General features: G+C 34.9%; 2 long non-coding RNA genes across 2 annotated transcripts in view; both read right to left on the bottom strand.

Moving 5' to 3' along the window:
• LOC142864151 (uncharacterized) overlaps positions 1 to 5,415 on the bottom strand; it is a 56,151-nt gene extending 50,736 nt beyond the window's left edge. The window contains exon 1 of the long non-coding RNA XR_012914736.1: positions 5,326 to 5,415. This is a non-coding gene — a long non-coding RNA (uncharacterized LOC142864151). The remainder of the gene's footprint in view (positions 1 to 5,325) is intronic.
• A 3,052-nt stretch (positions 5,416 to 8,467) lies between these two features.
• On the bottom strand, positions 8,468 to 12,584 carry LOC142864099 (uncharacterized). Its single transcript, XR_012914699.1, has 3 exons — positions 12,463 to 12,584; positions 9,198 to 9,346; positions 8,468 to 8,547 (listed from the first exon to the last, which is right to left on the bottom strand). It is a non-coding gene; the product is annotated as an uncharacterized LOC142864099 (long non-coding RNA).
• Between the last annotated feature and the right edge of the window lie 1,212 nt (positions 12,585 to 13,796).

The raw sequence follows: 13,796 nt of genomic DNA, 5'->3' as shown, positions 1-13,796 counted from the left end.
CAAGTGGGATTCATCCCAGGGATGCAAGGATGGTGCAACATATGTAAATCGATAAATGTGACAAAACTTATTAAGGAAATGAAGGAAAAAAAACCCGCATGATCGTCTTAATAGATGTAGAAGATGTATTTGACAAAATTCAACATCTGTTCATGATAAAAACTGCCAACAAGTAGGTAAAGAAAGAATATACCTCAATATAACTAGGGCCATATATGACAAACCCATAGCTAACTTCATAGTCAGTGGTGAAAGCTTTTCCTCTAAGACCAGAAACACGACAAAGATGTCTGCTCTCACAACTTCTACTCAAGTTAATAGAAGTCATAGAGCTAGTAGGCAAGAAAAAGAGATAAAAGGCATTCTAATAAGAAAGGAAAAAGTGAAAATGCCTGTTTTGAGATGACATGGCTTATATATAGAAAATGCTAACTCCACCAAAGCAACATTTTTTCATATTGATATAGAATGTTCTTCCAGAAACAGGACTCAGTTTTAGTTAGGGTGCAGAAGATTGATCTCATGCTATAAATTTTTACAACCAAGAGTTGAAAAAGTTTATAAATACTTGGATTCTGTAAACTAAAGTCATCTTCCAAAGTGTGGGATTTCTAGTTGCATCTTAGGTTGTCACCATATATAAAGGAGAGCACGAATCCGGAAAACCTACCCTCTCTGCTCTTGAAGGTGGACAGAACACTTCAGTAGCAAAAGCAAATTGGCATTGAAAGCAAAACAAAGAAAGGAGTTTCTCTGGGCCCCAATTCCATCTCTTACAAAAGGAGTCCATTTGGTTTCGGTGATAATAAACAACAGGCACATGATTTAAGGAGAAGTTCAATTCTGAAATAGAAGAAAGTAACTTCAAATAAATATGCCTCATTTTTAAGCATCATCTCTTTAGAAATACATTGTAGACTTAAGTAATCTGCTATTTTTGTTTGTTTTGGAAGGGATGATCATAATTTCTGGAACTATTTAAATAAGAATGGAAATTAGGTTCTTTATGTGATCTAATGCAATGTGGGAATGGCTAGTTTAGCATCTTTTTTAGTTAGGGTGAGCTATTATTTAACAAAAATACCATGGGCCAGGTGGCTAAAACAGCAAACACTTATTTCTCACAGGTCTAGGGGCTGGAAAGTCCAAGATCAAGGCACCAGAAAACTCAGTGTCTGGTGAGTGCTAACTTCCTGCTTCATGGAGACTACCTTCTTACTGTGTCCTCACACAGTGAACAAAGAGGTAAGAGAGCTCTCTGACCTGCCTTTTATAAGGACACTAGTTCCTTCATGGATGAATCATACACCAAAGTCCCCACCTTTTAATACCATTACATTAGGGGTTAGGATTTCAATATATGATTTTGGGGGGCTGGGAGATACAAATATTCAATTCATGACAGCATCCACAAACTCAGGTTGCAGCAATGTTCTAAATAGGGCAAACATGGAAATGATGTCCCAAAGAATCTTTGCAAAGTCCATCAGCTTTATGCCACAAATATATCATTCCCCAAAAAGTTTTTTCTACACGCTCTAAATGTGAGCCAGTGGGGATGCAGTAGGTAGAGTATTCATATATTGAATATTAAGAACAGCTTGCCAGATTGCTTTGATTAGATACAATGGGTTTTTGAATTCATGATCATGAATGTTGCTAAATTATTTTTCAAAGCTTTCCTTTGATAATTGTTTTTAAGGAAAGTAAAAAAGGACTTCAGAATGACTAGAGAGTGAATACATGTAGCTTCTTAAGGTCTTCTGTCGCCTTTGATATTTTAAGTGTATGGAAAAGAGCTTTGTTTGAAAGGCGGATCTTTTCCAACCATGAAAGATATATTTATTTTTCTATGTATTGTGTGACAGATTATTGCTGCTAATGCACATCTCTACTTCCCTTTTCCAAATCCTATGTGGCTTTTTTGAGTCTAGCTTTGCCTCTAATTGCTGCTATTACACAGTAACAGGGTATCAGTTAAAGTCAGCGGAGAAGCACATTTTAGCAGTAGCATTTTGCTAACACAATACTTAAAATGAATAAAATAAAATTACATTTCCTTCTCTATGTTCTGGAACTTTAGGCAGTCACAATTTTAAAGGGCTGGATAATTACTATTTTTTATAATGTATAAACATGATGTGTAAAGATAGAATTTCTCTGTACATTATGTATGTTCTCCAAACAAATATTACTTTAGACCACATAGATATTTACTGTTCTCCATATTTCTAAATGATGACTCTTCTGTCATTTTTATTGATTTATAGCCATCCCTAATTCTGTGTCTTTATATCCACAACCACTGCTTAGACATCAAAAATAGGAAGCAGATTTCATTAGTGTCTTTATTGATTCAATTAGCCAATATAATTGAGTTCCCACAGTGTGCCAGCCATTATCTGAAGCACGAGGGTAGTAGATAGATTAGCAAAACTGACCTGCTTCCTAAACCTACAGAACCCACTGTTTTCCAGATGTTGGGCTAAGAATTTCACATTATACCACTTAATTTTCAAAAAATCCTGTGATTCAATATAGTTCTATAGATGGACAAATTCAAACTCAAGAGAATTTACTTGTTTCAGTTATAGCATATAGATATTCTCAGGATAGTGTCTTTTTTTTTTTAATCCGTTAAAGGAAGAAAGTAAACAAACTGCCACATCAAATCATTGACAGAGAATAAAATGATGGAAGGATTCTTTTTCTCTCTCCTTTAAAAATTATACTTTATTTTTATTCTTGGTTTGTTTAGTATGTCTTTAATAAATGAATAAGTTAAATCTGAGCAAAAATAAAAATAGATGTTTTACATTTTAATTATAAAAATGACAGCCATTCAAGGGAAAGTTCTGAGTCTGAAGTAAACTGTGCCATGTGATATCGAAAAGTGAATTGGTAATGAAGACAGAAAGTAAACAAAAAAGAAGCTACTAGAGTGAATTATTCTTCAAAATGAAACAAAGATTCTAACCCAAGATGTTTTTAGAACCTGTTCATTTCATCCTTGCATCATGAGAAAAAACAAAGAAGAGCTACTTAAAAACATTGTGCTGACTGACAAAAATGTTTCGGGTTATTTTTATCTGCCAGTTTGGGTTGTGGCTGAAGTTTACCATTCTGCCATAGGTTTCCTCACCTGTAGTTTTAAATACAACTTTCTGTCTTAGAGGTCAATAGTTTCTGCAGATGATTATTAAAATCCTTATGATGACTTTGCTATTTGTATTACAAAACAAAACAAAGCAGAAAGCATTTAGTTAATGGCTTAAAAGATGGTTTTTAAAATTAAAGTCCAGATTCTCAGCACTAACACAGAGCAAACACATAAACTTTCAATTGGAAAGTGGTCTCTTCCAGACAATGTTGACAAATTATCAGCACAAGAGTATTTGGAAAACTACAGTAAAAAAAAAAAAAGTATGCTACCTAGTTAGGATTCTATTTGAGAACCAATTAAAATGATCTGAAAAATTAGAGTATTTTAAAATCTTAGATGTCTTTTTTATTTTGATCATTTATTTTCCAGCTCTTTGGATAGTCATTCAAATTATGTGAAATAAACATTTCAATTTGCTTTAATTTTTTTTTACTAGTTTTGTTCATTTCTACATGAGACAGCAGTATTGCTTGTATAAGACGAGCACAGGTAAAAGATTTACAGATGTTATTACAAATGAAAATGGCCATACTAATCAGTAGGAGTTTTTAATGCTCTAATTCTGCTCTGAGATAGACTAATGTTGAGTTTGACTACACAACATTTCCCTTAAGCTTTGAGTGGACAATTTCATACACAATATCAAATCGATTACTTTATAATAACAGAATTCTGGAGGAAGTGCGAATTATTGTGTACACAGTGCTCTTAATAGTTCAGTATCTCATGAAACTCTACAAAGGAGGATTCAGGACTGGGGCTACAATGCTCCAAAGCTCTCACTGTTTAATTTACTTCAGTGACTCATTTTGAGATTCAAAGTCACGTAAGTCAGAGAGTATCTTGTGTCATTTTCTCTGATAAGAAACCACTTGGCATTTTGAAAAATGACCTCTATGTAATCACAATCAGAATACATAAGGATGTTTTCAATGGGGAAAAAATGCTTTTCTATTCAATCTGTGTGTGTGTGTGTGTGTGTGTGTGTGTGTGTGTGTCAGTGTTTCTTATGAACCATTAAATAAGCTGCAAATTTCAGCAGATAAAGTTTAACTCAGTTTGTTCAGTGCATTTGTCTTCAGATATTGCTTGGAATGGCATGAATCGAGCAATCAGCCACTCAAAGCTATTGCCTACTATCTAACATAATATGAATGAAATAGATATCACATTATACATATGAAAAATGATTTCAAGGGTAAATTCAATTTTATTTTTCTTAGAAGCTAGTACTTTAAAAAACGTATGATATTGTAGATGGAATATGGTATTGCAGTATAAATTAAGGTAAGAAAAATGATCAAAGGCAAAAAAAAAAAAAAAAAGAAAACCCTAGGCACAAAAGAAGATAGACTGTTAGAGTGAAAAGCTATGAAGACATCTATATATGCCCTTCTTTCCTCTGCAACTTGTGTAGTCATTACTTTATGGATTTAATCTTATAAACTAATGTTTACAATTTATTGGCAATTAGAAGATTAATTTGTTTTGTTGTAATTTGTCAAATACAAATTGAGATTAAATATATCATAAAACATTTTACAATGCAATCCATTATAAGCGCAGTGATTACCACTTGGCAATGTTTCCCAAGTGCATATCAACAATAACTACATGCCTTGGTTCCTGATAGTACTTCCTGAGAGAGCAGGTGTTTTCGAAAGCACTCAAAAGCAGACAATTTTGGCTTCAAATGTTGTATGAATTTTAGGTGACAAGGATCAAGCAAATTAGGGCTGGGAAAGTGAGAACTCAGGCCCGCAAGATCATTTACTTAAAGGTAGAAGTAGTAATTATTCAAAAGCTCGGTAGGTAAATAGAAAGGAAAGGCCCTTAAAAAGCACAGAATAAACCAATGAGGAGAAGCAAAATGCAGTATATTCGGTCAGTGTGTATTGATTATTTGCTCTGCCTGGGTGTTCCACTCATGGGGAGAGCGTCAATTTTGAACATATTCCATTGGTGAATAGTAGTAACATGACTACTAACAATAGTAACATGACTATACCTTAATAAAGTCTTGGAGAGAGGTTCTGTGAAGTGCAGTCCTATTTTTATTGGAAATTTTGTCATGGAAGGAGAGAACTGGTTTTAGTTGACATCTCTTTGTGCCACTGGAGGACACGAAACCAAGGGACCAGGGAATTAAAAGAATCCCTTACCTATAGTCCCAGCTACTCAGGGAGCTGAAGTGAGAGGACCACTTGAGTTCGGGAGCTTGAGACCAGCCTGGACAATGTAGCAAGACATCATCTCTGAAAAAAAAGAGAGAGAGAAAGAAATGGATCATCTGCATTAGTATAGAAATCATTAAAAATTGAAACAGAGGTAGCCTTGAATAAAGAGACTATGTACAGGAGCTAAAGGACATGGAATGAATGTCCTGGGAAGTGCTAGGTGAGTGTAATAGGGAAGAATGGTGTGTAGTAGGGTCTGATGATGACATGATAATTTGGTGTTTGGGGGAGTTGACAGGGAAAACCATTGGGAAATTGACATGAGGAGCAATGGGGATGTCCACCTGTCTTGTAAGCTTTGTGGTGTGAGGCTCATGGGAGAAAAGACACCCCACTACGTAAGACTGCAGGAGAAGCAGTGTCACTAGGAGAGATCTGGGCTTTCTTTTGAACAAAGAAGTGACAAAAGCTTGCACAGAAGGATTTGAGGCTGTAGGGGATTTTGCTTGTTGGTTGAATTGGAATTTCAGAAGATGGGGAATGTTGGGAGGTAGAAAGAAAGATAAAGTGTAGAGCTGTCTGGGGATTAGGGTTCCAGGATATGAGAAGGGACACATGGTGACAACTCAGGTTCTTGTGGTGACTGACATAAACAGAAATTCATCTTAATGATCCTAAGGTAGATAGTGGCAAAGGGGTTGTAGGTAGCAAGAGAGGAGGGGCTCCCCCTTGACTCCAGCTGACAGAGGCATGAAGTCCTTCTGAGACACAGCCATGCTCCAGTGTGTTGGCAGCACCTTAACCTCTGCCAAAGGGTCCTGTAGGGTGTGGCCTTTCTCATAGCATGTGTGTTTCCCCTTGACTTCTGGAGAAGGAAGCTTCTTGGCTTATATGAGGATGAACTCACTCTGACCTCAAGGACTCCCTTTTCACTTCAAGCCTTTTTCTTTCATTCTCACTCGAATTCACCCTAATTAAGGTTTTCTGTTCACTGCATTGCCAGACAGCTCATGCAAAGCCTCCAGTGACTTCTATGTTGTTAAATCCAACAGGCAAGGCTCAGTCTTGATATATATGGATCAGTATCTAGCATTTGACCAATTGAATCTTCCTTCTTTCTGGAAATACTTTCTTCTCTTGGCTTCAGGAACAGCAATGTAACCCCCCACACTTTGTCTCTGAATTTTCCTTCTAAGTCTCCTTTTCTGCATACTGATCCATCACCATCACCTTTAAATATTGGGATGTTCCAGAACTCAACCCTTGGACCTCTTGAATTCTTTATTTAAATTTATAATTTAAGTGATCTCATGTAAGTCCTACACTTTACCACTTAAAATCACTAGTCAAAATCTTTCTACCAAACTCTAGAAATCCTTTATCTAATAATCGACAGAACTTCTCCATTTGACTGTATATTAGGCATCTCAAATAGAGCTTGCTTTCCTTACAGCAATCTCTATGTGGTCCCCTGACCAAAAGTTTTGGAATTACCTTGGAATTCTCTGTTTCACTCAAACCTCACCATAACAGAGCATATTTCAGGATCTAATCCACTTTATGATCTCACTTTTACCATTCATAGCTAAGTCACAATGCTTGGGTTATTGCCATGGTTTTTCTATCTGGTATCTCCACTGTTTTAAAGACATGTCAGATTATTTTCTCTGACCAAAAAAAAAAAAAAAAAAAAAAGTTACAAAGTCTTTACACTGGACACAAAGTCCTTTATGAACCTTGACTATTTCTCTGACCTCACCTCCTTGTACTCTTCTTGATCACTCTGCTCTAAGCCACATGGGTTCATTTTGGTCCTCTAACACACCACACCAGGGCCCCTGTGCTTTCTCTCTCCTTCTCATGAAACATTCTTCTCACATACACATGGCTTGTTCTATCACTTTCTTTTAAGACTCTGCACAAATATAATTTTATTGTTAAAGTCTTCTCTGCCAACCTGATAGAAAAGAGGAATTCCAACTGCGTGGCCTTTTCTATTTCCAAATGGCTTTATTCTTCTTCCTAGCACTCAACACTCTATCACCCATGGATATGTGCATTTATTTTTATCTACCTACTCCCACCAGAATATAGTCTTCATGAGTATGGGAATGTCACAGTTTCATCATTGCTATAACTCCAGCTTCTATAATGGTACCTTGCATTTAGATGATACTCAATAAACTTTTTAAAATAATAAATGGATGAATTAATGGATTTGAAATACTTACAGGATGATATGAGTAAAACAAGATTGAAAACAGAGTTGGTATACCACATTGACTACGTGATTCTAAGGTTTGCAATTTAAACACAAGCTAACTTAAATTCCCTCCCCTGACTGACTTATATAGCAAGATCTTACCCAAGAAGACTGCAAGTATTGGCAGCCCTGGAATTTTTAAGTGAATGCAGGTGGAGAAACTGACAATACTTTTTATTGAAGAAGAATTCTTCCACCATATCGCTCTGAAGATCATCTGTAAGCTCCTTATGTGCTGGATTATTACAGATGTGGTGATGTAAAGATAACATATTTAGCATCTGATTTTTTTTTTTTCTCAGTTTGGAGAGAGAGATATTATGATATTAGTGAATGAGCCGGGCGCAGTGGCTCACGCCTGTAATCCTAGCACTCTGGGAGGCTGAGGTGGGCGGATTGCTCGAGGTCAGGAGTTCGAAACCAGCCTGAGCAAGAGCAAGACCCTGTCTCTACTATAAATAGAAATAAATTAATTGGCCAACTAATATATATATAAAATTAGCCAGGCATGGTGGCGCATGCCTGTAGTCCCAGCCACTCGGGAGGCTGAGGCAGAAGGATTGCTTGAGCCCAGGAGTTTGAGGTTGCTGTGAGCTAGGCTGACGCCATGGCACTCACTCTAGCCTGGTCAACAAGCGAGACTCTGTCTCAAAAAAAAAAAAAAAAAAAAAAAATTAGCGAATGGCATATCAAATTTACTAGATAAGCATAGCAGAATTATTACAAATCTTGAGTGCACCTCGGAGGTTTTTGATCATAAATTCAGAGTTAAAACCAGGATTAGGTGATTTCTTTCTAGCATGTTCCATGAGTGAAGGCATGGTGAAGAGAGCTTCTTTGGTTTATCTAGAGTTGGAGTCTTACCTGGTAAGTACCAAGGATAGAAAGATGAGTAAGGATGAGGTCCTTTGCAAGCAAGTGGTTATAATAATGGATCTGGGAATCTAAGATGAAAAAGGAGGGAAGTAAAAAGGAGGAGGTTAATATATCATGAGTACTTGTCTCCCAGACTCATTCTTTTTCTGTCATTAACCATGGCCTCAAGGAAAATATCTTCTGGAAATTATTGTGTTTTAATTCTTCCCAAATGATTTAAAATGTACTTTTATAAGTGTGGAACATTTGAAATATAACTTATTAAGTTTATAATATATTTTATGTTGAGTCCTAACCTCTAGATGTAAGATATGTCCCAACCATTGATGAGCTCATAGTCTAATGGGGAAGGCAGACTTGTAAAGCGATTGCTAAAAATGTTAAGCACCTTATAAAAATATGCTGGAATGCAGAGAAAGAAAAATACTCATAATACCCTTATTGATCAGTATCCAGCATTATAAATATGCACATAGTACTGTTAAATGAATGCATGGTTTTAGCAAGGGTATGCATAGAAGAAGCTTGCAAACATTTATTATTCATTTATTCAAGAAAGATTAGAACTGGCTTAAAAGCACTGACATTTAAAACCTAAAAAGCTCTGTAATCAACCTGAATATCTGCTTAGCCTGGCCATGATAATGTTTCATAGATGTAGAAATTTCTGACTTCCAGAAAGTATAAAAGACTTTTTATATAGATTACAAATATTTACCAGTTTCTCTTCTTTTGTGCTTCTACTCAAATCTAAAGAAAGGAATACAGAGGTGATTGCTTGAAGTTTCTTGCTGATTTCAGACATCATTTCCCATTAAATATTGGAGTATACTCTGCGTCCACATGCCATTATTACAGATATCATTGCTAAGGGATTAAATGAAATAAAGTATAAAATGGTCTTAGCACAGTTCTGGGAAAAGGAAAGCAGTCAATACATGTCAGCTATGCAGCAACATATTGTTGACATCTTATAATTACAGTTTTCTAGGTTTCTGGCTCTTTTAAAAATTTCTTTTTTCCTTTACCTATTCACTATACACTCTCCTTAGATGATTTTATGAAGTCGTATAAATTTCGTTGCTACCTATAGGCTAACAGTCCCCCAAAATATATCAAGGCTAGGGCAAAGCTAAATCTCAAGAGAAAAGTCTAGACTTGATTTATACATTTGATGATCATTAACATATTGATGATGCATAGAAATGATAAAAGATATGTTGAACTTGAAATACCATTGAACCATGTAAATGGAACTACCTTGTAAGCATATCTTTAATCAAACTACAAACATTTTTCTGTGACATTCTGATGTTCTAATGCTTATCATCTGAGTAAATGACTCCATTATCTACCTAGCCACTCACTCTGGAAACTAGAGGTTATCATCTAGTTTTTTTAATCTCTGTCATGTAGTACAGGATCTTAGCCAATCAATCATGAAATCATCTATGTAAAATATAATTAGAAATATAATTCATCTACTTCTTTCTCTCATAATTATTATCACCTTGATCCAATTCATAGTGCCACATCGTCTCTTACCAGAATAGCCCCTTAATCAGTCTCATGGTAGCTACTTGGAAATAGATTTTACCCTTTGAAAGATTAGGGACATGTATATCATCTTTGCCAAATTTAGCAACATTTCTTTTAGGGATAAACCTAAGAATTGATGATATCAAGAAAACATCAATAGAAATGTGGGAAGATTGTTTATTGCATAAAATGTATCAGCAACCTTGGTCACTATTTAGATTTTTTAATAAGTTTGATCTGTAGTCTTTGGAATTTAAAGCTTTATTGACTCCTCAAAATATCAGGAACTTATCTTTGCTGCATTAAGTCCTTTATATTACTAGTCCTTAGGACTTCAATATCTTCCATTTGCTATGTATAACTTGTTCAAATAGTTGGTGTAGGGATATCAGAAATCTCAATTTTTGGAATTAATTTGCATACTAATAGATATCATTATTGAGCAACTCTAAAATATGCCAGAAATTTCACATGCAGGATTTCTATGTGTTAGTACAACCCTGCAAGTGTGGGTTGTATATTTTGAGATGTTGTCATGTTTTTCTCCCTGTATTTTCCCCTGACCACTCCCAATCCCCTGTCCTCCCATCTCATATAAGCCAATGGTCAGACCTGTGCTGTTGTTTTGAGTGAACCTTAGAACAAAATAGAATAAGGAAGGCTCTTGTAAGTCTTTCTAAACCCTAGCAATGTGATAAGATGGGGACATAGGCAAAATATTTTAACCATAAACACAAAGGAGGAGGGATTTCACTAAAACTAGAAAGTTTTTCCAGCCGGGTGTAAAGGGGAATGGTGACAGTGGATAATTTGGGGAGTTTCAGGGCACAAGGGACATGCCCCCAACTTCTAGCAGAGATATTAGAAGGCCAGGAATATTTCCAGAGGGGAAATGGCTATAAGAACCATTTAAACCAGTGAAATCAATGATGACTGTGGGAAAGACCTCAGAGCCCCAGGTAGAGGATGAACTTGGAACTGCACAGGATGTTAACTTAGAGGCATGGATTCCAAGGAAGGGATAGACCTCCCCCCTCCCTGCCAAAAGACTCTGAAAAAAATAAGATTGGGCCAGCCCATTATGATACCTCTTTCTTGACTTCCCATTTCTTGCAATAATTAAGGAAAATTACTGAAAATACCAGAGCTGTTTAGAGACTATATTTAGTTAAATTGAATTAAACAATGTAGTATTTAGAGATATAATCTTTTCTTTCTCATATAACAATATTCTCTGGCTCTGATTATATCTGTTTTTTCAGAGCATTATATATTTTCTAGATCCCAACCTGAATTACCCTCTCATCTAATTGAAAATACATTGGAGTTAGACACTGTGAAGAAATGTAATCTTTTAGAATAATTCGTTTCTGTCATGAATTTAGTGAGTAAAGTTTGTTTTGCATTCTAAGGAATGAAATTGCAGCAGCTGACACTCATTACAATACATTCTACAGCCTAAGTTATGGTGTGCCTATAAATTTCCATCCTAATGTATTTCTATTGTTACATTTTTGCTTACAAAGATTTTAGTGTCACTTTATTTAATTGAAGTCAAATGATGTTATTTACCTTTTAGTGATGCAGAAAAAATTGCATTTGTAAGCTACTATTATTCAAATCGAATTTTCTTATAGACTGCGAGAAGTCTTTAATGCAGAAAATTTTACACATAAATTTAAAATAAGTGCTAAACTGTGACATCTACTTCACCAGACCAATAATGGATATGATATGGTAGCTGAGATTGTAATTGATTATGTGCAAGGCATTTGTTGAGTCATCAAATGACACAAGATTCCAACACATTTATTCTAAATGTAAAAAGAGCAATATCTGGCATCTATAGACACTGTCCTCACTTTGTGTAATATATTTAGTAAAATAACTGGGTAATACTAAGACAATAATATTCCATAGTGAGCTGTATTTTAAGCAGCATTGTATAATAACTTTTGAATTTTTAGAAATAGGCTAAATGCTAACACATGTATATTTCAGAAAATAATTTAGAAACTCACCTATAAATTGAGGCTAATTCTGGAGGAACTTGTTTATCACTGACCCTATGGGTTTTGGGGCATTTCTCAAAAGACCTGCATTTTTATCTTGTCTCAAGTGCTGAGGGAACCTAGCATAGTTAGAATGCCTAGAGGAAGCTAAAAACAAAGAAAAGGACTGGGTGGCTTTTAGCAGATGGCATGGATTTCAGAAGCTGGCTTGACTGTTAGCTGAATGTGTGGATCTCAGAAACTGGTTTATCTCAATATGATAGAGATTGTTATAAGCACAGTTTGGAGTCCCAGAGACCTGAGCCTCCTCTATTAGCTGTAATATTTGCTAATTATCTGGGTGACTTTGGCAGATAAAATGCTTTGAGTTTCACTTTTTTTATTTGTCAACTGAAGCTAATACATACTTCAAAAACCTGTTTTGAGACTCACCTGAGATATGGATAAAGCACTTGGCATAGCTTCTCAGAGCTAGTAGGGTCTTGATAAAATGGATACTGGTAGCTGTGCTTCACATTAGTGCAAGAGCTAAGAGGAAACAGCTTTGGAGATTTCTTGACTACTAGAAAAAAGAGAGTGTGCATTAAAGTTGATAATGAACAAGACTAAAGATAAGATTTGCTTCCTTTGTGATTTGATCTATAATGTCTTCGTTATATATCTATTAGATATCTATTTATTAGATATAAATATTAGATATAAATAATATCTATTTGATCTATTCCCAAGATAAATCTTCTTGAAAAATAAATAAGACAATACTTAAATTAGAGTATGCAAACTTTTACCTTGTCATTAGAAAAATTAAAGTTCCTAATTGCAAAAGAATTAAGCCTCCCAAATATGGGGGGGAGGGTGTAAGGATTGTATGATATATGTATTATGTATACATGTATTTATCAGTCCTTAATGGACAAACACTGTTTGTTTCATTGTTGATCTGTTTAGAAACAAGTTGATACTTGGTATTTTTCCATTTTGTAGGAATGTATAGAAACCAAGAAACCCAGGTAGAATAAAGGGAAGTCAATATTATCTGCCATGAGACATTACCTGTGAAAGATCACTTTTCCCCCTTGGGAGTTTAGCAAAAGGTTAATTGAATATGTTCAGACATGCATTAAAGGCAAACCATAGTGATCCAACATTGAAAACACTATGCAGACAGATTTAAATATTGCTTTTCCCATTGCAAAGATTTACCTTTACATATGTGTTATCTACAGCCTTGCCCTTGTTCTTTTTAGTATCTCAATTTTTATTCAGTAATTTTTAACACATTATTTTCTTTACCCTTTGGAATATAGACATGAAATTATTTCCATTAAGAGCCTAGAATTATTTTCAATCAAGGATTTGGATATCAAGTACCAATTGGGGATTGTAATTTGCTTTTTAGTGTTTTCTGTGTTTCCCCAGAGGTACAAAAATATACTAAAGCATTTATTGCTTTAATAATTAAGAAAATTAGATACGATATTCTAGAAGTTTAAGAACCAAAATTATAAATTGCAATCTAAAATCATGCAGTAAATTAAAGTGAGAACTTTGCGAGCATAAATTAAACTTTAAAAGAATGTGCTTATTTTGAAACCAATGTTACAGATGTTCTTTTGAAAAATCCTTGATTTAATTATATCTTAAGTAAAACAATACAGTAAAAAACCGAGGTATTTATCATTCTGTACTAAGGCTACAGGTGATACTACTTTTCATCTATTGTAATTTTCTGATTTTTAAATAATAGTTATTTTTTAAAAATTACA

Source organism: Microcebus murinus, chromosome 24 (assembly GCF_040939455.1).
Source record: "Microcebus murinus isolate Inina chromosome 24, M.murinus_Inina_mat1.0, whole genome shotgun sequence".
NCBI classification, from domain to species: Eukaryota; Metazoa; Chordata; class Mammalia; order Primates; family Cheirogaleidae; genus Microcebus; species Microcebus murinus.
This window is presented reverse-complemented; position numbering and strand designations above follow the sequence as displayed.